The sequence below is a fragment of the Nicotiana tomentosiformis genome, chromosome 10 (assembly GCF_000390325.3).
Source record: "Nicotiana tomentosiformis chromosome 10, ASM39032v3, whole genome shotgun sequence".
In the NCBI taxonomy this organism is placed as follows: Eukaryota; Viridiplantae; Streptophyta; class Magnoliopsida; order Solanales; family Solanaceae; genus Nicotiana; species Nicotiana tomentosiformis.
The window spans coordinates 3,287,429-3,309,739 of record NC_090821.1 but is presented as its reverse complement, the minus strand read 5'-3'; the positions used below and the strand labels follow the sequence as shown (position 1 = coordinate 3,309,739).

The window sequence follows — 22,311 nt, the reverse complement described above, 5'->3', positions numbered from 1 at the left end:
GTATCAAACTAGTTAATTACATGGGTCCCAATAGAATATAATAATTTATCAAAAAAGAAATACATTTTGAGGGTGTGAAAAACAAGAGAATTTGCTGAGAACGAACTCCATTTTTTGGTTTAAAACGGAAAGGGAAAACCTGCAATTATTATTAATCTATATATTATTTTCAACTTTGCTTGCAATCTACAGAAACGCGGACACAAAAACGTTACACTTGTAATTAGTTGTTACTACTCCTTTTCCAACTCCAATTTGGATTGAAAAGCGTAAATCCTTTTTCAAGTTGGATTTGGCCGTGGTACCATCTATATAAACCCACAATACCAACGTTAATTTCCATCACAAATTTGCTACCTGCAATTCATTTTCTAACCTTTTCTCTCGTATTATTCTACCTTTCTTAAGAAATGGAAAAATCTGCCGATAATATTAAAATAGTTGATTCGGCCGAAAATTCTTGGTGCAATCTGGCGTTGGGCATACTGATTGGACTACTATTTATAGCATTGGGTGTCGTACTAGCTTTGTATTTATACTTCCCTAGGACTACTAAAGAAGTCCAAGACCCTAGGACTATTAAAGAAGTCCAAAACCCTAAGTTTCGTATTACATATGTCTCCCCTTCACTCTTTTCTATGTTAAGTACCCCGCCACCTTCATCCTTGGACAATCCTGAGAGTTGGAAACTTACTTTCTTAGTCAAGAACCCTAACAATGATTATACTTTCTTCTATGATGACTTTGATGCCAAGATTACCTACAATGATACAATTCTTTGGAAAAGTAATGTTTCTCCTAAGTTTTATCAAGATGAGAAAGGTCAAAACTTCGTTGATGCAGCTTTTGGAGCTTTGCCTAAAAGTTATGAAAATTGGATTGTCGACACCATTATAAATAATCTTGCTGATGGCCATTTCACAAAATTTACAATAAATTTATATGGAAAAGTTCAAATAAGCCATCATGAGGAACAACATCCCTTACACTGTGGAAAACTACAAGTCACTTGTGAAGGTTTGGAAGTTGAATTCGAGCGAGGTAGCAATGTTGGAATGCTAGCATTGACTTCAGATGCATGTGAGGTAGTTTTGCAGAAATTAAGTTGTTGACTAAAGAAAATATTGGGCCTATGAAGATATAGGCCATAGAGTGATAGAACTAGTGTTTTAGATTATTTTTCTGTTTATTTTTAATTAAAGATAATTTTCGTCTATTTGTGTAGCGAAATTCATGAAAATATGAATATTTTCTTTTGTTCCGATTCTTACTGCATCTTTTGCTAATACCATTTGCAAAATTCTGACTACACAAAGCTATTCACACTCACACATTTATGTAACTCAACATGCGTTGCCCCATTTTAACAAATCTTAGTCATATTTGTTATCCAATACTTGAGATCACATATTTCCAATTTAAATGCATAATAGTACACAAAAAGGATGCAAAACCATGAATATGATGTCCCCACGGGTAACAATATTCTCATCTTTTAACTTTCTTTTTGGCCTTTCTTCAAATCTTAACATCCTTAATATGTAAAATACGAAACAAAAATTAGGGTTATAAGACAATATTCACACCTATATCCAAATGAACCTATGTTTAAGCAAATTTTTCGTATAGAACAACAAATTTCAAGTTAAAAAGCTGCAACTTTGTTTGTTTTCGGATGCTGTAACAAGAAATTACTACTTTATATTATGTCCACTAATTAATAGTGTAAAGATTTTTTATACTATTCGTGCAAACAAGTTAAAATATTTTATTATTTTATTTTCTAGATTATCCTATTAGATTTGATATGAAAAGTTACTTGTTATTATATGTTAACGTACCTAAAACAACAACAACGCCTCAATCCCAAATAAGTTGGGATAAATTATCACTAACCATATATTACTCCATTAAAATTTATCTCAAGCTAATATTTATAAAATAAAAATAACAACTATAAAAATAAAAAGCAGTAGAAGTTTTTTATATTTTACACTGAAGTATGAATCTTTTTTCTGTTTCAACCATAGGATTATAATTTTATGTGTAATATTTTTATCTATCATTCCATTCTCTTGGAACACCAAGTCTAAGGACGTTTTTTCTATTTTTGTAGCGAAATTTATGAAAATACATATATTTTCTTTTATTCCAATTCTTATCTGCTTCTTTTGCTACGGTATGCAAATTTCTTACTACGCTCACATATTTATGAAACTCACATACATTCACTCACTTAATAAATCTGAGCAGCGCGAGCACCTAATTTTTGATTATATTTAAAATTTTCACCATTTTTATTTTTTTAGTATTTAAATAGTTTTAAATTTAATTTTGATATTTTAACTTTTATATTATTTTTATTAGTAGGCTTTATTAGAGAATATGTAATATTTTTAACAAAGTTTATTACGTAGAGGGCGGAAGAATTTATTTGAATCACAGACCAAATCTAATAAAATTAGTTCCTACCTTCCCTACGATATATCTTTGTCCCATCAGCCACCTACTATACTATTCACGTGTCACATCTCACCCCCTTTCACTATTTCCTTGTCACATCACCCACCTACTACACTATTCATGTGTCACTATTCCTTGTCCCATCGTTCATTTTCAACACTCCTTTTTTTTTTTTTTAATATATGTACAAAAAAAAAATGGATGATCTCTTTCCCCAGCCAAAAACGCACCAAACCTGCATTAACACCCGCCTCCAAATCAGCCTTAAACTACCCTTAAATTCCAGTCCCAAACCCAGCTAAAGACAACCCTCAAACTGTCACCCAAACACCATGTAGGGTATCATCTTTAGCCACTTGTTTGACGCCAAAAAATCAGTCAAAATTCAGCACCATTTTAGCTACAAAAACCAACTGAAACTATCCCCAAAATATAGCAAACAATAGTAGCAACGAATCTCACCCTGAATTCCAGCAAAAAGCAGCCCGAAATTACAGCAAAAGCTGCCCAAAAATGCAGCAAAATAGCTGCAAAACCTACCTCCATTAACGCCAATTTTCAGTTTCAAAACTGCCGCAAAAACGCAACGATTATCCCTCCAAAAACCATCTCGCAAATATCACAAAACCAGCAGGAAAAAGCCACTCTTGGTCGCTAAAATCTGAGTAAAAACAGTCCGAAAAAAGTCCCCGACGAGGTCTTGGTTCCAGGTTCCGGCGTACGGTTAGTTACGAGTTGACGATGAAGGTCTCGTTTTTTTATGGATATCTTCACTTTGAACGAGATTATGTACGAGTAGGAGATTTTTTCTTATCAATATATTTGAAAACTGTTGCATATTCAAGGTCCATTTCCATGCTCTTATTAGTATTTCCATTAAAGTTTCATGTTTTGAATTATCGGTGTGATTATGTGGTGTGTTTAACTATTGAATCAATGTGAAAGTTTGAGTGGTTTATTGCTCTCTGCTTCATCAATGACAAATGCTACTGTGTTTTGAATCAATCTTTTACTAAGTGCATATCTTGTTTAATAGTTACTCTTGTCAAGTGGGGTTCCTATGCCTTTATGTTGGGCGTGAGTATTAATCATGAATTGAAAAAGTTAAATGAGCTATTGTTTGATTTGGTAGAGATCACGTTGCAGTTTAGCAAGCTTTCACTTTATTCCATTAATTTTCTTAAGTATAGATAAAATAGAATGAATAAGTAGGATTTATTTTCTTGTCACATTATCAGACTTATACCTGGCATAATTAATACCTCTAGTAATCTTTAATAATCAATCTTACATTTTTCGTAATTCTACCCCGTAACCATTGAGGCTCACAATAATCCCAAACTTAGCAAATAATTAAACAACTTTGAATAACATAATGTGCTTTAGGTGTGGCCAATAATAAATTATCGTGATTATGGGTACGGTTTTCGTGGCATAATCATGGTACGTAATTCCAAATTCGAGTGCACGCTTGTGTAACTTGACCTTAAATGCAAAGTCATAATAAAATTATAATGTTACTTACAATATAATTTTGTCCTTCTATAATAATCAAGCAATGAAAGCGGACATAGGTAAAACATGAAAACCAATAAAATAGAGTTTATCTAAAAATAATATAAGCCAAATGTAGTCAATAAAGAGACCGTGCTAGAACCACGGGACTCGGGGAATGCCTTACACCTTTTTTCCGTTCAACAGAATTTCTTATCCGGACTTTATTTTCGCAGACCAATAATAATAGAGTCAAACCTTTCTTTGACTAGGGATTCAAATAAAAGGTGACTTGGAACACCTAAAAAATCAATTCCAAGTGGCGACTCTGTAAATAAAATAATCCCTACTCAAGTTTGTCACTTTAATTGAAAAAACCCTTTAACCCACATAAATCCATAAAACATATATTCTTATTGGGGTTAGAAAAGGGGTGTGACAGCTCTGGCGACTCTGCTGGGGAAATCCCAAGAATTCGAGCTTGTACATTGACTTTATTTGGCTTTATTAATTTTTGTATATATTATGATTTATTTGGGCCTAATGTGTTACTTGTCCACTTTTTATCATTTTTTGATATTGTTGAATTGTACATATAAATTATATCCTCTCTCGCACCCTTCTGAGTCTTCTTATAGTTAGTCATGTGTGTTTGCCTATCAGCATCACAAAATTTCTGTCTTGAGATAAAGCCAGTTAGCCTACCAGCTTCTGGTGAAGGATTTAGTCACACATGCTTAGGCGGGAGATCCGTTAGCTAGCCAGTATTGTTCTAGTACTGGTGACGCTTGACGCTCCTCGGCTCGGGTTGCCCGCCCGGGTAAGCCAGGTCGAGATACCATCTTCTTTAGGATTTGAAAAATTAGAAGAACAAGCCACAAGCAATGAATATCCCTAGTAGGCTACGCTTTATTTGCATCATGTGCATTTGACTTAGCAGCGCTCGACACATGGGCCGAGTTCTGTTTTAGGACAGGTACCTTATTGAGACCATTATGTCATGTTATGTGCTACTTGTTGCATTATTTGGGTGGCTTGCATGTCGACCGACTTTAGCATAAATCAGTTGAACGAACAAAACAAAATGATGTGGTCTAGTGCATATGGTTTTTAAAGATTAATTGTCATAAAAAAAAATTAGTCAATTTTTACCGAACTACGCGGGTTTGATTCTCACCGGATGTGAGATACGTAGGCAAACCTCATCGGTTCCGGCCCCCACTTTCTAAAAAATCCAAAAACAATATTTATTTTTAATTGTTTCTCAAAATCCAAAAATATTTTCATTCTTTTTCAGAAGTTTTTCTTTCGAATATTGAAAAGTAAATTCAAGATTCAAAAATAATTTCTTTTTCTTTAGAAGTCTTTCTTTCATAAATTCAAAATAAAAGTCCAAAAATCCAAAAATATTTTCTTCCGTCTTTAGAAGTCTTTTTTCGAAAAAAAAATCAAAATTCAAAAAAAAAAATATTTTTCTTCTTTAGAAGTGTTTCTTTTCAAATATTCTCAAAAAAAAAAAAAATTAAAATTCAAAAATATTTTCTTTCTTCTTTATAAGTCTTTTTTTCGGAAATTAAAAAAATTCAAAATCTAAAAAATGAGTTGGTTTATTTAGTTTATTCCTGATCTTCCCGAACTACGCAAGATCAGATTCATGTTCCCACATGATACCTAGGCAACCCACATCAGGTTCGATCGAATGGTTTAAAAAAAACCAAAAAAAAGAGAGAAAAAAGAAAAAAAGAAAAAGAAAAAAAGAGACTATTCATTTTAACATGCTTGATGTTTTGAAATAAAATATGGTTAAAGGTGGTCGATTGGTTTGCAATGGCGAGTCCAGGATCCCAAAGAAATAAAAGCACTTTCTCAACCGAAGGAAAGGGAACCATTATTGTTGATCCAACTAAGGTCACGAAAAGGCAAGTAGACAAGTTGGTGTTAAAAATTGAGGCAAATATTGGCTAACTTCTACCAGATTTGAGCAACAAGACATGTTCTACTTAGTTGATCTGTGATGATAGGGAGACATGAGAATTCGTCCAGGTCCTTTGGCAAATTAGTTACTGTGAAAGTTCTCATGCCGTAAGTCCTAAAATCCGATAGCCAATATGGGGAGCGGTTTAATCAAAATTCAAAATTTGAGTGTTGAATCCAAAGCAATCTAAATGGTTAAATGTTGTAGTAATGCTGATGTGCGAATGTGTGGCTAAAATGTTGCTTAGTAACTGAAAAGTCACTCGTCTTTTAGCCATGGTAGCTTATTTTGTTTTCTTTTCTTCTTCTTTTTATCTTATCGGACCCTGCTATCCTTTATTCAATAAAAAGCAGTCAGTCATTTTGTGTCCATTTTGTGCTTAGTTTTTTTCACGCTAATTCTAGTGACATGATACGCATGCAGAATTTTTGGGCAGATCTTAGAAAACTGATTTAGTCTTGAATTTGATAAGTTGAGAAAGAGGCACTTTTGAAGATGAATAGAGACATGAAACATTTGGAAAATAAGCATGAGCCAAGTTTACATGAAACCAAATCATTCATGCTCATGGAAGTTAAGGATCTCTACCTTTTGAATCATTGAGAAGATCGGGCTTAAGGATGATCGGACGATTTGAAGTCTGTTTAGCACTAAGAGATAGAAAGTGTTTTTCAAAAGAAGGTGTATTCCAGACAAGTTGAAATGGATCAGTTTAGTGGCAAAATATATCTTCTACATCAAGACAAAATCCAAGAAAAAGTCACCCAAATAGGCAAGGGTCATTCACTGCGAGGAAAATATTGGTCATTCACTGTGAGGAAAGTATTGCTCATACAGCTTTACACTGAAAAAGACCCATAAAGCAACATATCCATCAATTTCGTGATCACGAAAGGATACTATGATTGATATTCTCGAGGCTATGAGGCCCTTTTTCTGCTACCCAAACACTTTATACCCTTTGTTACCCCTTTTGAACATGTGTTATTTTCTTTGACCACCCTCTTTTGGAATCAAGTTTAGAAAAGTCATGCCCCAAGAGTACAAACTGGGACAACTCTTAGAAAGTTCAAGTGAAAAAAAAGAAGAAGAAAAGAACAGTCAAAGGTCCATGCCCTCAAAAAATAGAAGGTGGGGCAACTTGTTTTGAAAAAAAAAAACAAGACCAAGGAAAAAAAAGATGAAAAAATATATAGTTAGGTCAGATGTTTGAACTACGTTTGTCCTGATTCCTTAAAAAAAAGATAAGTAGGCAGCCTTACACGGTTCGATCCAATCAAATAAGAATTCAAAAAAAAAAATCAGTATCTAAAATTGGGGCATGAGTTTGTTTTAGTTTTTTTAAAGAGTCGATTCCAATAGTTGTAAGTGTACAACCCATCATATTGAGTCTACTTGGAGCCTTCATGCCATCCTTTCTTTTCAACCTTATCCAAAAACCTTCCTAATAAGACCTCTCGATAAGCCTTCAAGACTGTCAAGACAAGCATGCAATGAGCAATGGTTGTCATGCAATATAGGACATTGTCAAGTTGCTCACACCAGAAAGCAAAAGAAAAGGAAAAATAAAGAAGAAAAAATGAGAGAGTCTTACTAGTGAAAACCCTCATGGAAACTGTAAGACAACGGTAAATAGAGATAAAGAAATGAGAGAGATTTGTTGGTTAAAACCCCTCAGGGCACCACTAGTCGAAAGTGAGTCATGAGTCTGATGCAAATAATCGGCACAAAGAAGCTTGGTTTCTAAGCCCGAAGGAATGGTAAAAGGGAAAATTTGATCAGTTTAATAGATCATGTCGTTAAGTCCAAAATGCATGTCATAATCATTAAGGCTAGTTACCACGAAAAAAAAAAGAAAAAAAAAACTCTTCCTTCTTTCCTTCCCGACAGGGGCATTTCTTGTTAATATTGTTTCTTTGCATCATTGTGTCCCTTCACTCTAAGTCAGTCCTTGTCAAAACAAGCAAGAAAAGATTTCAAAATCTGCTACCAGCTTTTCAGTTGCACAAAGTAAATTTGGCCAGCACACTCAGGTGTAAAAGACCCTTGTCAGCCTACTTAGCTAAAGCAAGCAAAGATAACCTCGAGGTTAATCAGGGATTCTCTATAGTACCGAATAAGGACTATGAAGTGTGCACATCGTACAAAAGGCACTTACTAGTTGTATTCTCTCTGACAGACAAATTGCTCTAAAAGCAAAAGCCATTCAAGATATCAGAAATGGTTATCCAAGAAAAGAAATCTCTTTTTTGAGATAAGGCTGATTGAACCACAAAACACAAATGGCATTGGGAGCAAAATAATCAGGATTCATACAAAAAGTAAAGGTCCCTTGAAAGCAACAACAAAGTCTCCCAGCAGTGCAACCAACTACCAATACAGTCAGTCTTCCAAAGGATGGATGATCACAAAGCCAAGCTGCCCAAAACTCAAGGTCACAAACCGACCACCACTTTCAAAATCGACAGATTTTTCTTTGTTTGAAACAGGAACAAAGCAGTGCAAAGAAAGTGGTTCAAAAAAAAAAGAAAAAAAAAAAGAGAAAATGAAAAGAAGAGAAGAGCCGACAAAGGGAAGTTTCTCAAATCTTTGCCTTTATCTGTTTTGTTAGTGTGAATAAACTTTTGCCATTGCTCTTCATATTTTTCGTCCTAGGGTAATATATCCTAATCTGATGGATTTTTCTCCCAATAAAAAATCTTAGTCTGATGAATTTTTCTCCTAAGATAACAAAAAAAAAGACCTAGTCTGATGAACTTTCTCCTAGGATCGAAGTCTTAGTCTAATGAATTTTTCTCCTAAGATAAAAAAATCTAGTCTGATGAATTTTCTCTTAGGATAAAAATCTTAGTCTGATGAATCTTTCTCCTAAGATAAGAAATCCTAGTCTGATGAATTTTCTCCTACGATAGAAATCTTAGTATGATGAATCTTTCTCCTAAAAAAAAAAAAAAAAAAAAATAGTCTGATGAATTTTCTCTTAGGATAATAAATCTTAGTCTGATGAATCTTTCTCCTAAGATAAAACGCCCTAGTCTGATGAACTTTCTCCTAGGATTGAAGTCTTAGTGTGATGAATCTTTCTCCTAAGGTAACAAAAAAAAAACCCTAGTGTGATGAACTTTCTTCTAGGATCGAAGTCTTAGTCTGATAATTTTTCTCCTAAGATAAGAGAACCTAGTCTGGTGAATCTTTCTCATCGGATAAAAGTCTTAGTCTGATGAATTTTTCCCCTAAAATAAGAAAACCTAGTCTAATGAATCTTTCTCCTAGGATAAAAATCTTAATCTGAGGAATCTTTCTCCTAAGATAATACCTAGTATGATGAATTTTCTCCTAGGATATGAAAAAAAAGAAAAAAAAAAGAAGTCTTAGTCTGATGAACTTTCTCCTAGAATCAAAGTTTTAGTGTGATGAATCTTTTTCTTAAGATAACAAAAAAAAAATCTAGTCTGATGAACTTTCTCCTAAGATAAAAACCTAGTCTAATAAATTTTCTCCTAGGATAATTAAAAATAAGAAGAAGTCTGGATTAAAAAAAAAAGAGGTCATTTGTTCTTGCCCTTAGAAAATAAGCGTTGGGGTAATTTGTTTAAAAGAATGATTTTCTCACAAAAAAAATAATAATAATGAATGGTTTTTCTCAAAAAAAAAATCCTTCTTGGTTCGTTAAAAAAAACACACACCAAAAAAAATCTTTCTTAGTTCGTTTTAGCATAGGGTATATAATTACTTAGTCTCGTTTTTCAACATAGAGTCTCCACTCCCTAGTTGATTTTATTTTAGACATATGGTCTCCACTCCCTAGTTGATTTTATTTTAGACATATGGTCTCCACTCCCTAGTAGAAGTTTTTTAAGACATATGGTCTCCACTCCCTAGTAGAAGTTTTTAGACATATGGTCTCCACTCCCTAGTCGTTTTTCCAACATAGGGTCTCCACTCCCTAGTTGATTTTATTTTAGATATAGGGTCTCTACTCCCTAGTCATTTTTCCAACACAGAGTCTACATTCCCTAGTTGCTTTTCCAACATAGGGTCTCCACTCCCTAGTTGATTTTTTTTAGACATAGGGTCTCCACTCCTTAGTTTCTTTTCCAACATAAGGTCTCCACTCCCTAGTTGATTTCACTTTAGACATAGGGTCTCCACTCCCTATCCTCCTTGCCACTATATGGTACACCACTCCTTAACTGATTTTTCCAACTGAAGGTACACCAATCCTTAGTTGAGACATCTTTTGGACAATAAAGTAACGTCATCCAAAAAAACAAAACACAAAAACAAGAAAATAAATCATCATGATCTTTTCAGGGTATACCATTCCCGACCTTTTATTGCTTTCAATAAAGTAATAGTTTAGAATTTTGTTATAATAAATCATAAAATATTTCTAGCGAAAACTGGGGCAGAAAAATTTCGTTCGTTTGTTTGTTTTGATGTCTAAACAGGTTTTCCCTCGAGGCATAGGGTTCGAGGTGACCAAAAAAAAAAGTCTCAATCCAAAATAAAGAAAAGAAAAGAAGTGAACCCAAAGTGTGTAAGTGGAAGCCATAAACTCTGCATGTCCCGTCTTGATCCGAAGAAGCCGAAGAAGAATGAATTAGCACTTGCAGCTAGCAAGCATCGAGGTTCAGATCAGAGTCTACATGAAGAACCAGCCAAGACTCAAGATCAAGCTTCAAAAGACTCATAGATAGGAATCTCGTAACTCATAGCTGATAGGCTTGTTTAGTTTCTTTTTATTTTGATTTTGATGTAATAACAAGACCACGGACCGGAGCCTCGACGGAACCTCACTCGACTCTCGAACTCATCACTCAATACTTTAACCCACTTGAACTACACGCGACTTGATTCCCTTATAACTCGGGATATGTAGGTTGTCCAAAACCAGGACTCGGTTGCACTCTTGCACTCTCTTATCTTTTCTTTGTTTCTTCCTTTTTGAATAGTGGTATTGTCACGACCCCAAATTTCCTCCATAGGAGGTCGTGATGGTACCTAGTCTCTAAGACTAGGTAAGCCTATCAATGCGGAATAATCATAAATATCTGAAAATAAACAAACTAAAATTCAAATGATTACAACTCCTAAAACCCGGTAGAAATAAGTCACAATCTTCTAAGAATCTGCTCTCAATGTCTCTATATGTCAAGGTCTAAATAAAATATAAGGAAGCAACACAAAATGATAGAAGGGGACTCCAGAGTCTGCGGACGCTGGCAGATATACCTCAAAGTCTCCGTGCGCAAGTAATTCACTGATGTCTAGGCTGGTAAAATGTACCTGGATCTGCACAAAAAGATATGCAGAAGTGTAGTATGAGTACACCACAGCGGTACCCAGTAAGTGCCAAGCCTAACCTCGGTAGGGTAGTGACGAGATCAGGTGAGGCCCTAGTGGAATATAATAATGGCATGGTAAAATATTTATCAATATAGTAAAATAAAATGACATTGAAAATGAATCAAATAGTATGTCACATTTAATGACACCAAATAATTGCAAATAATATCTCGTGGAATCAAAACAGAATTTCCTTCAACTTTATGAAAATCACAACAATTAATCGAAAGCAACTATGGCCATAAATCAATATCAACAAGGGCACTACCGAGGTACCGCCTCGTAGTTACAAATTATAAATAATTTCACAATATCTCATTTCCTTATACCACTGCGGGAGCCTTCACAATTTATTTAAAGAAAGTATTTTTTTCACGAAATAGCATCCCGCGTTTTAGCCACCCTTATCACACCGCATGACTTCTAGTAGTCACCCCTACTAGCCACGCGTATCAAGCCACCTTTATCTCACCACATGTATTTCAACACCCAGACCTTATCCAAAAAAAAAAAAAATCTTACGAAAATATTCAAGAATAAATAATTCAGGAAAATAATATTTCAAATTTTTAATACGTTGCTTTAATATCAAATTTAAAAATGTCAAATACTTCATATTAATAATATTTAATTTAAAGAAAATCAACCTTCAAATAATGCACATTATAAAAGAAATCAAGTTTCAATTAAACAGGTAAAACAATTAGCAGGAAAAAGGTAAACAAATCTAAAATATATATATCACAAATCAATGATGAAGAATATAACAAGATAAAATAATTTAATAACTGCGCAATAATGATCTACACAATTTAAAAATATAATCTTTCACATTTAGCACGTGTACACACTCGTCACCTCGTGTACATGACTTTCAACACATTTCAATAATCACATTAATATCAATTCTAGGGAAAATATCTCCCACACAAGGTTAGACAAGTCACTTACCTCGACTTGCTCCAATTTAATCAAGTATTATGCTTTTTCCTCGATTTTTCCGACTTCGATTGACTCGTATCTAGTCATAATTGATTCGATACAGTCAACAAAAATTATAGTAATCAATTTCATAAGAAAATATTATATTTTCCCATAAAATTCGAAATTAGCTCAAAAATGGCCCGTAGGGCCCATGTCTCGAAATCCGATAAAAGTTCCGAAATATGAACGTCCATTCAACCACGAGTCTAACCATACCAAAATGAATAAATTCCGATAACGATTCGACCCTCAAATCCTCAAATCTATCCAAGAGGATTTTCAAATTTTTCCAACTTAAATCACCAATTAAATGTTAAAAACAGTGATGGATTCGGGTAATCTAACCAAGATTGAGTTAAGAATACTTATCCCAATATTTTTCCTTAAAGATATATGAAAAATCGCCTCTGCTCAAGCTCCAAGTTTTTAAAAATGGCGAATGGGATGAAACCCCCCTGTTTTTTATAACTTACGGATCTGTCCAGGCTGACCTCGATCGTGGAGTCCGATCCCGGACCTCGATCATGAGAGTCCGATCCTGGACCTCGATCATGGGAGTCCGATCATGGGGAGTCCGATCATAGCCCTCGACCATGGGGCTCGATCACAGCCGTCGATCCTGGCTATCGATCATGGCTTCGATCCTTATGGCCTTCGATCACTGGCCTTGGTCATAACCCTCGATCCTGGGCCTTCGATCAGTGGCCTTCGATCATGGATCTCGAGCCTGCCTTCGATCCTCGGATCGATTTCTGGGGGCTCGATTGCACAGCGGAAGAGAATTTGCAGCAGCTTTTGCAGCAGCTGTTTATGTCCCATTTTTGATCCGTTAACCATCCGAACTCACCCGAGGCCCTCCGGACCTCAACCCAATACAACAACAAGTCCTAAAATATCATACGAACTTATTTGAAACCTCAAATCACATCAAACAACGCTAAAATCACGAATCACACATAGATTCGAGCCTAGTGAATTTTGAAACTTTCAATTTCTACAAACAACACCGGAACCTATCAAATCAAGTCCGATTGACCTCAAATTTTTCACGCAAGTCATAAATGACATAACGGAGCTATGTAAATTTTCAGAATCAAATTTTGACCCCGATATCAAAAAGTCAACCCTTCGGTCAAACTTCCTAAAAATTCAACTTTCGGCATTTCAAGGCTAATTCCACTACGGACTTCCAAATAAAATTCCGATCACGCTCCTAAGTCCAAAATTACCATACGGAGCTGTTGGAATCATCAAAATTCTATTCCGGGGTCATTTGCACATAATTCGACATCCGGTCACTATTTGAACTTAAACTTTAAATTTTTCGTCAAAATTCCATATCTCGAGCTAGAGACTTCGGAATTTGATTCTGGGCATATGCCCAAGTTCAAAATCACGATACGGACCTACTGGAACTGTCAAAACACTGATCCGAGTCTGTTCGCTCAAAATGTTGCCCAAAGTCAACTCGGTTGAGTTTTAAAGCTCTAATTCACATTTTAATCCATTTTTCACATAAAGACTTTCCGAAAAATTACACAGACTGCGCACGCAAAGTCGAGGAATGATAAATAGTGATTTTCGAGGTCTTAGAACACATAATTAATTATTAAATTTAAAGATAACATTTTGGGTCATCACATTCTCCACCTCTAAAATAAACGTTCGTCCTCGAACGGAGTTAGAAAAAGTACCTGAGCTGGTGAATAAGTGTGGATAACAGCTGCGTATATCATGCTCGGCCTCCCAAGTTGCCTCCTCGACCGGATGACCCCTCCACTGAACCTTCACGGAAGCAATGTTCTTTGACCTCAGCTTTTGAACCTGCCTATCTAAAATAGCCATTGGTTCCTCAACATAAGATAGATCCTTGTCCAACTGAACCGAACTGAAGTCTAACACATGAGACGGATCGACGTGATATTTTCGAAGCATAGAAACATGGAATACCGGATGAACCACAGAAAGACTAGGTGGTAGTGCAAGTCTGTAAGCCACCTCTCCAACTCTCTCAAGAATCTCAAAAGGCCCAATATACCTAGGGCTCAACTTGCCCTTCTTCCCGAACCTCATCACACCCTTCATAGGCAAAACCCGGAGCAATACCCGCTCACCAACCATGAATGCAACATCACGAACCTTCCGATCCGCATAACTCTTCTGTCTAGATTGGGCTGTACGAAGTTGATCCTGAATCATCTTAACCTTTTCCAGGGCATCCTGAACCAAGTTTGTACCCAATAGTCTAGCCTCGCCCGGTTCGAACCAACCCACTAGAGACCGGCACCGCCTACCATACAAGGCCTCATACGGAGCCATCTGAATGCTTGACTGGTAATTGTTGTTGTAAGCAAACTCCGCAAGCGGTAAGAACTGATCCCAAGTACCACTAAAATCTATCACACATGCCCGAAGCATATCTTCTAGTATCTGAATAGTGCGTTCGGACTGCCCGTCTGTCTGAGGGTGAAATGCTGTACTCAACTCTACCCGAGTACCCAACTCACGTTGTACTGCCCTCCAAAACCGTGAGGTAAATTGTGTACCTCGGTCAGAGATGATAGATACCGATACACCGTGAAGTCTGACAATCTCACGAATATATACCTGAGCCAGCTGCTCTGAAGAGTAAGTAGTAATCACAGGAATGAAATGAGCTGATTTGGTCAGCCTATCCACAATCACCCAAACTGCATCAAACTTCCGCTGAGTCCGTGGGATCCCAACAACGAAATCCAAAGTGATCCGCTCCCATTTCCATTCTGGAATCTCTAACTTCTGAAGTAATCCACCCGATCGCTGATGCTCATATTTCACCTGTTGACAATTTAGACACCAAGATACATAACCCACTATGTCTTTCTTCATTCGCCTCCACCAATAGTGTTGTCTCAAATCCTGATACATCTTTGCAGCACCCGAATGAATGGAGCACCGCAAACTGTGAGCCTCCTGGAGAATCAACTCACGCAAGCTATCCACATTAGGCACACATAGCCTGCCCTGCATCCGTAATACATTACCATCTCCAATAGTGACTTTCTTGGCATCACCATGCTGAACTGTATCCTTAAGGACAAGCAGATGGGGGTCATCCTGCTGGCGTTCCCTGATACGATCATAAAGAGAAGACTGAGAAACCACATAAGCTAAAACTCGACTCGGCTCGGAAACATCTAATCTAACAAACTGGTTAGCCAAGGCCTGAACATCCAAGGCCAAAGGCCTCTCTACTACCGATAAATATGCTAAGCTGCCCAAACTCTCCGCCTTACGACTCAAGGCATCGGCCACCACATTGGCCTTCCCAAGATGATAGAGAATGGTGATATCATAATTCTTAAGCAACTCCAACTACCTCCGCTTCCGCAAGTTAAGATCCTTCTGTTTAAACAGATGCTGTAGACTCCGGTGATCGATGTAGATCTCACAATGGACACCGTACAAATAATGCCGCCAAATTTTTAAGGCATGAACAATAGCTGCTAACTCCAGGACTTTTACAGGATAATTCTTCTCATGCACCTTTAACTGTCTGGATGCGTAGGCAATCACCCTACCGTCTTGCATCAACACTGCGCCGAGACCAATACGCAATGCGTCACAATACACAGTATAAGGTCCTGTACCTATAGGTAATACCAATACTGGGGATGTAGTCAAAGCTGTCTTGAGCTTTTGGAAGCTCTCCTCACATTCCTCGGTCCACCTGAACGGAGCACCCTTCTGGGTCAATTTGGTCATAGATGCAGCAATAGAAGAGAAACCCTTTACAAATCGGCGATAATACCCAGCCAAACCAAGGAAACTCCAAATTTTCGTAACTGAGGACGGTCTGGACCAACTCTGCACTACTTCAATCTTCTTTGGATCTACCTTGATCCTCTCGCATGAAACTATATGACCCAAAAATTCCACTGAATCAAGCTAGAATTCACACTTTGAAAATTTTGCATATAACTTCCTTTCTCTCAAAATCTGAAGCACAGTCCTCAGCTGTTGTTCATGATCTTCCCGACTTCGGGAATACACCAGAATGTCGTCAATAAATACAATGACAAAGAAATCAAGATAGGGTTGAAATACACTATTCATTAAGTGCATAAATGTTGCTGGGGCGTTGGTCAGCCCAAAAGACATCACAAGGAACTCGTAATGACCGTACCGAGTCCTGAAAGCAGTCTTCAGAATATCTGGCTCCCGAATCTTCAACTGATGATAGCCTGAACGCAAGTCAATTTTTGAGAATACCTTGGCACCCTGAAGCTGATCAAATAAGTCATCAATACGTGGCAATGGATACCTGTTCTTCACTGTAACCTTGTTCAACTGGCGATAATCAATACACATCCGCATAGAACCATCCTTCTTCTTTACAAATAAGACAGGGGTATCCCACGGCGATACACTAGGCCGAATGAAACCCTTATCAAGTAATTTCTGTAACTGTTCTTTTAATTCTTTCAACTCTGTTGGGGCCACACGGTATGGTGGAATAGAAATGGGCTGAGTACCCGGTAATAGATCAATACCAAAATCAATATCCCTGTCGGGTGGCATACCCGGAAGATCTGCTGGAAATACATCAGGAAAATCCCTTACTGCAGGAACTGACTCTACAGTAGGAGTATCAATACTAACATCTCTCACATAGGCTAGATACGCATCATACCCCTTCTCAATCATTCGTTGAGATTTAAGAAATGAAACAACCCTGCTAGGAACTTGATCTGAGGTACATCTCCACTCTAGCTGCGGTAAACCCGGCATAGCCAATGTCACCGTCTTGGCGTAACAATCAAGAATAGCGTGATAGGGAGATAACCAGTCCATGCCCAAAATAATATCGAAATCCACCATACTGAGCAATAATAAATCAGCTCTGGTCTCAAAACCACTGATAACAATTAAACACGACCGATACACACGATCCACAATAATGGATTCACCCACGGGTGTAGATACATAAATAGAAGAACTCAAGTAATCACGTGATACGCCCAAATACGGGGCAAAATAAGATGACACATAAGAATAAGTGGAGCCTGGATTAAAAAAAAACTGATGCATCTCTATGATAGACCGGAATAACACATGTGATAACAGAATCGGATGCAACGGCATCTGTCCTAGCAGGAAGGGCATAATATCTGGCCTGGCCTCCCCCTCTAGGGCGACCTCTACCTGTCCGACTTCCACCTCAAGCTGGCTGTGCAGGTGGAGTGGAAACTGGTGCAGTAATCATGGCCTGAGAAGCTTGAGGACCCTGTGGAATAGGTGGGGCCTGAGAAATTTGTGGAGGTGCACCCCTCCTAAATCTGGGGCAATCTCTCATAATATGACGAGTGTCACCACACTCAAAACAAGCCCTCGGAGGACGTGACTGTTGAGACTGGCTCGGGCCTGATCGACTAGACTGTCTGCTGAAAGCACCCCATACAGGAGGTACAGAAGACACTGGTGGTGCATAATATGGAACCTGTGGTCTGGGAGTAGTCGGAATACCACTAGAAGCTAGAAGTGCTGAATTAATAGGATGGCTCACATAACCTCTACCATGACGGGTTGCAACTGGGGCACGAGAATTATTATATGTTCCAGAACCTCAGGGTCTCTTTGCTTCCCTCTCTTCCCTCTCCCGAGTCCGCATACCTTCCAATCTTCTAGCAATTGACACCACCTATTGGTATGTGATGTCCATCTCTATCTGTCGGGCCATACTGTATCTGATACAAGGGTGAAGACCCTCAATAAATCTGCGAACCCGTTCTCGAACAGTAGCAACTAAGGCTGGTGCATGCCTAGCGAAATCACTGAATCGGACAGCATACTCTGACACAGTTATAGAACCCTGGCGCAACTGCTCAAACTCTGCGCGCCATGCATCCCTAAGACTCTGAGGAACATATTCCCTTAAGAACATATCCGAAAATTGAGTCCAAGTGAGTGAAAATGCCTCAGCGGGACTATCCAACTCATATGCCCACCACCACTGGTAGGCTGCTCCTCTAAACTGGAATGCAGTGAAAGAAAACCCACTTGAATCCACAATACCCATAGTACGAAGGATACAGTAACATTCCTCCAGAAAATCCTGAGCATCCTCTGAAACTAAACCGCTGAAAGTGGGACGGTGGTACTTCTTATACCTCTCGAGTCTGAGTTGTTCCCCCTCTGAAACTGCTTTCCTAATATCAGGCCGAACTGGGACAACTGGTTGCACTGTTATAACCTCTGGGGCATGGTCAACTTGGGCACGTGGCTCTGGAGTACGGGCGGCGGGAGTCTGCGCTCCTCCCCCAGCCTGAGATGTGGCAGGAGCAAGTGGAATTAATCCTGCCTGAGCTAAAATGCCAAACATGCTCAAAACCTGGGCAAGAGTCTCCTGAAGTGCAGGAGTAGTAACAGGCGTCTCAGGTGCCTGCTCTCCAACTGGAGCTACTGGTGGCTCTGGTGCAGCAGTTCGTGCAGGTGCTCTGGCTGCACCACGTGGTCTTCCTCGGCTTCTGGCTCGGCCTCTGCCCCGACCCCGGCCTCTTGCGGCTCCAACAGGGGGCGCGGGTGTTTGATCATCAGATCCAGTCGTGCATGTCCTCACCATCTGTGAGAGAATAGAAAGGCAATTGTTTAAAATTTTGAAGTCAACAAATACGCACGATAAGGAATCAAAGAAGTGAATATCTCCTAACAGTTCCATAGCCTCTCGAAGATAAGAACAGACGTCTCCGTACCGATCCGCAAGACTCTACTAAACCTGCTTGTGACTCATGACACCTATGAACCTAGAGCTCTGATACCAACTTGTCACGACCCCAAATTCCCTCCGTAGGAGGTCGTGATGGCACCTAGTCTCTAAGACTAGGTAAGCCTATCAATGCGGAATAATCATAAATATCTGAAAATAAATAAACTACAATTCAAATGATTACAACTCCCAAAACCCGGTAGAAATAAGTCACAAGTTTCTAAGAATCTATTCTCAATGTCTCTATATGTCAAGGTCTAAATAAAATATAAGGAAGCAACATAAAATGATAGAAGGGGACTCCGAAGTCTGCGGACGCTGGCAGATATACCTCAAAGTCTCCGTGCGCAGGTAACTCACTGACGTCTAGGATGGTAAAATATACCTGGATCTGCACAAAAAGATATGCAGAAGTGTAGTATGAGTACACCACAGCGGTACCCAGTAAGTGCCAAGCCTAACCTCGGTAGAGTAGTGACGAGGTCAGGTGAGGCCCTACTGGAATATAATAATGGCATGGTAAAATGTTTATCAATATAGTAAAATAAAATGACATTGGAAATGAATCAAATAATATGTCACATTTAATGACACCAAATAATTGCAAATAATATCTCGTGGAATCAAAACAGAATTTCCTTCAACTTTATGAAAATCACAAAAATTAATCGAAAGAAACTATAGCCATAAATCAATATCAACAAGGGCACTACCGAGGTACCGCTTCGTAGTCCCAAATTATAAATAATTTCACAATATCTCATTTTCTTATACCACTACGAGAGCCTTCACAATTTATTTAAAGAAAGTATTTTTTTTCCGAAATAGCATCCCGCGTTTTAGCCACCCTTATCACACCGCATGACTTCTAGTAGTTACCCCTACTAGCTACCGTATCAAGCCACCCTTATCTCACCGTATGCGTTTCAACACCCAGACCTTATACCACCGCATGCGTATCAATTTCATAATATATCACAATTTGCCCCTCAAGTGCCCAATATTTTAATTTTCCACAAAAACTCAACAACAATATTTTTCAACGATCATGGAGTCCGATCCTAGACCTCGATCATGAGAGTCCGATCCTGGGCCTCGATCATGGGGAGTTCGATCTTGGCCCTCGACCCTGGGGCTCGATCACAGCCGTCGATCCTGGCTATCGATCATGGCTTCGATCCTTATGGCCTTCGATCACTGGCCTTGGTCATAACCCTCGATCCTGGGCCTTCGATCAGTGGCCTTCGATCATGGATCTCGAGCCTGCCTTCGATCCTCGGCTCGATTTCTGGGGGCTCGATTGCACAGCAGAAGAGAATTTGCAGCAGCTTTTTGAGTCCTATTTTTGATCCGTTAACCATCCGAAACTCACCCGAGGCCCTCGGAACCTCAACCTAATACACCAACAAGTCCTAAAATATCATACGAACTTATTTGAAATCTCAAATCACATCAAACAAAAACTAAAATCACGAATCACACATAGATTCGAGCCTAATGAATTTTGAAACTTTCAATTTCTACAAACAACACCGGAACCTAACAAATCAAGTCCAATTGACCTCAAATTTTGCACGCAAGTCATAAATGACATAACGGAGCTATGAAAATTTTCAGAATTGGATTTCGACCCCGATATCAAAAAGTTAACCCCTCGGTCAAACTTCCTAAAAATTCAACTTTCGGCATTTCAAGCCTAATTCCATTACGGATTTCGAAATAAAATTCCGATCACACTCCTAAGTCCAAAATCACCATACGGAACTGTTGGAATCATCATAATTTTATTCCGGGGTCATTTGCATATAATTCGACATCCGGTCAATATTTAAACTTAAACTTTAAATTTTTCGTCAAAATTCCATATCTCGGGCTAGAGACTTCAGAATTTGATTCCGGGCATACGCCCAGGTTCCAAATCACGATACGGACCTACCGGAATTGTCAAAAAACTGATCCAAGTCCGTTCGCTCAAAATGTTGACCAAAGTCAACTCAGTTGAGTTTTAAAGCTCTAATTCACATTTTAATCTATTTTTCACATAAAGACTTTTCCAAAAATTATACGGTCTGCGCACGCAAGTCGAGGAATGATAAATATTACTTTTCGATTTATTAAAATATATAATTAATTATTAAATTTATAGATGACATTTTAGGTCATCAAAGGTATGGTCAAAAATTAATCATACGGCTCACTTTGTCTTTGCATGAAAATTTTTCATGTTTCCAAGCAAAGAGGGGCATGCTGTGAGAACCTAATTTTTGACTATATTTAAAATTTTTACCACTTTTAGTTTTTATTATTTAAATAGTTTTAAATTTAACTTTGATATTTTAACTTTTATATTATTTTTATTAGTAGGCTTTATTAGAGAATATGTAATATTTTTAATAAAGTCTATTACGTAGAGGGCGGAAGAATTTATTTGAATCACAAACCAAATCTAATAAAATTAGTTTCTACCTTCCCTACACTATATCCTTGTCCCATCACCCACCTACTACACTATTCACGTGTCACATCTCACTCCCTTTCACTATTTCCTTGTCACATCACCCGCCTACTACACATTCAGGTGTCACTATTCTTTGTCCCATCGTTCATTTTCAACACTCCTCCTCTTATCTTTTTTTTAATATATGGATGACCTCCTTCCCCAGCAAAAAACGCATCAAACCTCCATTAATACCCACCTCCAAATCAGCCTTAAACTACCCTTAAATTCCAGCCCCAAACCCAGCTGAAGACAACCCCCAAACTGCCACCCAAACACCATGTAGGGCATCATCTTTAGACACTTGTTTGACGTCCAAAAATCAGTCAAAATCCAGCACTCTTTTAGCTACAAAAACCAACTGAAACTACCCCCAAAATATAGCAAACAATAGCAATGAATCTCACCCTGAATTCCAGCAAAAAGCAGCCCGAAATTACAACAAAAGCTGCCCACAAATGCAGCAAAACAGCTGTAAAATCTACCTCCATTAACGCCAATTTTCAGCTTCAAAACTGCCGCAAAAACGCAGCGATTATCCCTCCAAAAACCAGCTCGCAAACATCACAAAACCAACAGGAAAAAGCCACTCTTGGTCGCTAAAATCTGAGTGAAAACAGTTCGGAAAAAGTCCCCGACGAGGTCTTGGTTCGAGGTTCTGGCGTACGGTTAGTTACGAGTTGACGACGAAGGTCTCGTTTTTTATTTATGGATCTCTTCACTTTGAACGAGATTATGTACGAGTAGGAGATTTTTTTTTATCAATATATTTGAAAACCGTTGCATATTCAAGGTCCGTTTCCA

At 38.0% G+C, this 22,311-nt stretch overlaps 1 long non-coding RNA gene across 1 annotated transcript in view; it reads left to right on the top strand.

Annotated features, from left to right (window-relative positions):
• Positions 1-10,748, top strand: part of LOC138900465 (uncharacterized) — a 181,508-nt gene extending 170,760 nt beyond the window's left edge. Inside the window, exon 2 of the long non-coding RNA XR_011411451.1 lies at positions 10,668-10,748. This is a non-coding gene — a long non-coding RNA (uncharacterized lncRNA). The remainder of the gene's footprint in view (positions 1-10,667) is intronic.
• Positions 10,749-22,311: the final 11,563 nt, after the last annotated feature.